Source organism: Triticum aestivum, chromosome 3B, assembly GCF_018294505.1.
Source record: "Triticum aestivum cultivar Chinese Spring chromosome 3B, IWGSC CS RefSeq v2.1, whole genome shotgun sequence".
NCBI lineage: Eukaryota > Viridiplantae > Streptophyta > Magnoliopsida > Poales > Poaceae > Triticum > Triticum aestivum.
The window spans coordinates 795,454,969-795,459,991 of record NC_057801.1 but is presented as its reverse complement, the minus strand read 5'-3'; the positions used below and the strand labels follow the sequence as shown (position 1 = coordinate 795,459,991).

The window sequence follows — 5,023 nt, the reverse complement described above, 5'->3', positions numbered from 1 at the left end:
CCTGAGGCCTCCATTTCATTTGAAAGTTCATCGCTAGCGAGTTTGTACGTGCTGCACATTGTAAACACTCCACTTTTCTCCGGAGCCCAAGCGACAAAGTCCTCTCCAGCCCGGGGAAACAGTCTAATTTTCTGTATCTCATTTCTGTCAACAGGAAGAAAATGTTGATTAATCTTGTCCCAGTCCCAAGTCCCATGATGATTCAGCTTGGGTATACAACTCTTAATCATGGTATATTTAAGTACGGTTAAATTGGGCCATGGCCGAGACTAGTGCCTGATGAATATGTTGTACTCGACGGTGGCGTCGCCGGCCTTGAGAACTAAGGTGTGTGTCCTGCCCTGCGCGTACCCGCGAGCCAACCTGAAGATGCCGGTACCGCCGACGACAGCTATCTCACGGACCAGTGAACGCAACATTGCGACCAATAATGACGACGCTGCTGCCGTTGTACTTCCCGGCGGTGAAAACAAAGTTCATGTTCATGAGCATCACTAGGTTTTTTTTAGGCAAATGAGCATCACTAGCTCGTCCTTGCTGACGGCGATGTATATGTGCCCATGAGCCTGGATGAGTTGAGGCTGGGCCCCTCGGTGAGCGGGTTGTCGATGACCACCACGACGCCGAAGGCTGTTTTGGAGGTGTTGGTCGTGCCCGTTCATGCCACCAGCGCCGACGTTAGTCCGCTCATCAAGTCGTGCCAATACACCTTAAAATGCGTCTCCTTCTCGAACGACGCCGTCTGCGGCTGCATGATGGGCAAGGCGAGGAGGACCAAGAGCGCCGCAGAGGCTATGGTTTTTCTTCCAAGTAGTCGGTGCTTTGCTTCTGTGATGCGTGAGTGGGCTTGGCTGCAGTGCGTGCCTTGCGTACGCTACTACTCTTTTCATCTTAAAATAAATGACTCAACTTTGTATTAACTTCCGTCTCAAAATAAGTGACTCATGTTGGAGAAGGAGTTGGAGAAGGACACGGCGGTAGACCAGCCGACTTGGAGTATACCCCAAGCAATACATGTTGTATCCTAATTGTAACTCATATGCTGTATATATATATGGAGGCTGGGGCGTGCGGTTATGCACCCCAGATCATTGTTTACATGGTATCAGACACCGGGCTACGATCTCCCTAAACCCTAGCCTCCCCGATCCAACTCTCGATCCCTTCCCATGGCTTCAGCCGCCGAACTCCAGAAACTCGAAGCCGAGCTCAAGGAACGCGAGTCCCTTCTCCGAACTCGTCAAGAAGAGCTTGACCGGCGCCTCGCCGAGTCAGGCAAAGCCCCAACCACCACCCCAAACCCCTCCTCATATGTCGCTTCCCTCAAACCTAATGTCGCCATAACCCTAGACCTCACTTACAAAGTTAATATAAAATTGAGTTACTTATTTTGAAAGTTGAGTCACTTATGTAGAGACGGAAGGAATCTATAATTTATAATACCTAAATAGTTCATCTCCACTATTTTATTTCTCTTAACATGCAGCCTATCCACATCAACAACACTGCCACATTATCGTTCCATTACTAACTTACAGGTGGGACCTGCTACAAGTTGATCAGGAAACAGAACAAGCACGTCAGCGATCAGTTACCGAAGAGGGACCGACCATAGCCTGACGAACGGACGTCTCCCACCCCGCTCGATTTATTAGTCGAACCTCATCGATTCGTTACCAGCAGGGAAGAGAGACCGACCGACCACGGCCTCACCAACATTACAGAACGGACGTCTCCATGTTTCCCCTCTGTATAATCTGCAGTGGCGGCTGGGATCCCGTCTCACCCTACTCTGACAGCCTCCCCGTCCGACGAACCCTGAAGCGCGCCAATCCGCTGGATGCACAGCTGCACGACAAGGCCGGCGGCGAGGTCTCATCGCCGTCGACGTCGCCGAAGATCCAGGCCATGGACGCGCTGGAGCTCAAGGACATGTTCTACGTCATGCTGGAGAAAGTCAGCAGCTTCAATCCATCTAGGTGCGTACATAGCCAATCCAATCATCCAAGGACAGCTCTACGGCTCCACCACATGTAGTTTCTTGATTGATTAATTAAGTAGGCACTATAGCACCGCATGAGAAGTAAAAGGATCTGGGATTACCCGCTCTTTTGTGTTGCAGGTACTGTGCAGAGAAGTCGCTGGCGGTGCCATCATCCCGTCATGGCTCACGTGGAAGGTGGGAAGACCCTATATCTCGAAGTTTTGTTTTGCCTGCGTGGTGTCAAAATTATGGAAGTGAACCCATGCATACTATCCAGATCGATGACTCTGGCGATTGATGTTTATGTTGTGTTTGGTAGTAATCACCCAACATCGAATTGGTCGCCACACCCCGACTCGCCATTGGACTTTGGTCATCAAGGAGACAAGGACGCTGGTCCTCTATTGACATTTTTATCTGGATGGATGGATGTTCCGCCCAAGATTTACGAGGCTGCCGGTGACTATGAAGTGTTTTCTCACTTCTCTGCTATTTCTATCCATCACAAGTTACAGATTCAAGGTCTGCATCGCCGGACCAAGATCAAAGATCCGGTCATTTTCAATTAGAGGGATTGTTTATCTATACGACTACACTTCTATTTTTGACAAGGTTTGCTAATGATATGAGATTGCCTATTTTCCTTGATTTTCTAGAGAATTATGGATCTGCTATGTTTACTTCAACCCATAATGTCTCTTTGCTTTGTGAAATATGAAAACGTATCATCGTTGACCATGTATTGTCATTTTTTGTCCATTCTAGGAACTGATGAGATTAAATATAAGTATGAAATCTTGCCGTATAATTGGAAGCTGATAATTGCACGGAAGGATTCTAATACCAGGATTACAGTCATGATAAGATTATTTCTGGAGGACCAAAGAAGTTTGAATATAAATCTTTACAATGGATTTCACGTACTTAATATTTCCTAGCATATGACCTTTATTATGCTGTGCCTTGGAGCATGCACACATATTGGAAGTGGTTCTTCATGTCTTGAAACAAAGTACAAAAAAATGCATGAGGAACTGAGGATGTGATAGATCATTTTGCTCCTTTCTCGAGAAAAGTAGATATAGAACATAACATCAGCAACACGTGTTATCAATGGTATGCACTCAATTTAAGTTCCAAGCATTTTACATATATTTTTGTAGTTGCCACTCAACTCTTTTCACTAAGCGTGCTGGGTCGTATATCTACATGTGTTGCTTTGCTTATGTATCTTGGTCATGAATCCAAATAAATTAATCCATGCTGATTGTGTTTGTGCTCAAGTGTTCCGCAATTTGTGTACTTTGAACTACTAAGTTGTTATCTTCTAGGTGCAAGCTATCTGCATTTATTGATTCTCAGTCAATAATGATTGTATTCTTTCACACTTCATAATAAGATGGATATGCACTTCTCTGCCTTGCTCATGGGTCATAAGTAAATGTGTATACGACTTTTCTATTGGCTTTCATGTTGTAGGAGAGTAGAGAATATATTCTTCTCATTCTTCATAGTGTATCACTGGATGTGAAAGCTTGCATTTTGGTCTTCATATTATTCGACCTTGGACGTAGAGTAGGTATGTTTTATATGAAGAAAACAGGCATCAGCAGAAAAGAATATTGGGAGGTTCACCACTAGGACATTGACACATTGCTTCAATGTCGGTACTATCTCTAGCTGCATTTGATGTGCTTTCCAATGACATGATGTTATTTTAGCAAAACATGTTTGCTCCCATAAAATGGTAGTTATGACTCATTTGCTAATCGGGTAGTGTTATGTTTCCCAGGTTTATATTGTAGGGATAAACTTCCATGGTATACCAAATGAAGGATCATAAGGACATTGATCAAGATAGATGGGAAGTTAGTGCGGCAGATCAAATCATGTAATTTCCATGTAGTATCTAATTGTCTGAATTCATGCTATTTGTGTTCAGGACATGCCTATTGCCCAATATCTAAAAAATCATGATGTTTGAGATCTTGAACCATAAAATTGTCATTCTTTCTTTTGATTTGCTTAATGTATCTTATAAATTGGCATGTGCAGTTTATTTTCTTGCTTATTTATGTATAAGTCATCATGCTATTTGGTTCTTGGTGCTTATTTATGTATTAGTCATCATGCTATTTGTTCTTGATGCTTATTTATGCACAAGTCATCATACTATTTAAGCCCACTGCTTTGAGATATGTGTTTGGCACTCGCTCAGAGAAGAGAAAAGGATGGATATTCTTTTGGTCCCACAATCCTAATTGGTTTTTGTTCTTATTTCGATTTTGGAGCCCCATCACTCAAATGTAGCTACTACAATGGCTAATATTCGAGTTCAATTTTAATTCTTTGTGCACATCTAAGTATTAAGAGTATGTAGGCATGAAGTTTTATTTACAACAAGAGTCCCACATGGTGCCTGATAAGTGTCTCAAAATGGTAATTTGTACATAATTGATCATAGGATTTTCATGTCAGAATCCCTGCACTTTATGTGTTTATATCACTAAAATTTATGTAAATGATATGAGATTACGTATTTCACATGACTATATTTAGTAAAATAAATGGACCCCATAATTCACATTTTGCAATCTTTATAACTATGTACTCAGTATACTGTGCCCGTTGCAAATTTTTCATCTTAATATCATATATCTAATATGCAATTTGAGTTATTCAATATATCTATTATCATATGAATAGGACCAACAATTCCCGCAGTAACGTGCGGGGTATCATCTAATATTTATTATGTGCGTGGCCGCGAAAGCAGGTATGCGTACGTGCATTACGAGTCGCATTTACACTTCAGCAAGGGATGTAGTACAACGGCCCATCTGCAATAGTGCCCAACCACCGTCCTCGTGGTGCGTAACTTTTATGCAAGCAAGCGATGTGGTGCTTTCATTTCCTGTTAGCACTTTACAATTTTATTATATGGTAGTGTCTCTGGAGTAGTAAGAGCATCTTCAGCCGTTGGCCCCCCAGGAGGCGCTAAAAATCGCCCCCTTGGGGTGCACCGGCGCTAAACCACGC

General features: G+C 43.1%; 1 pseudogene; it reads right to left on the bottom strand.

The window, feature by feature from the left end:
• Window positions 1-269: 269 nt before the first annotated feature.
• On the bottom strand, window positions 270-1,910 carry LOC123067934 (dirigent protein 22-like; annotated as a pseudogene).
• Between the last annotated feature and the right edge of the window lie 3,113 nt (window positions 1,911-5,023).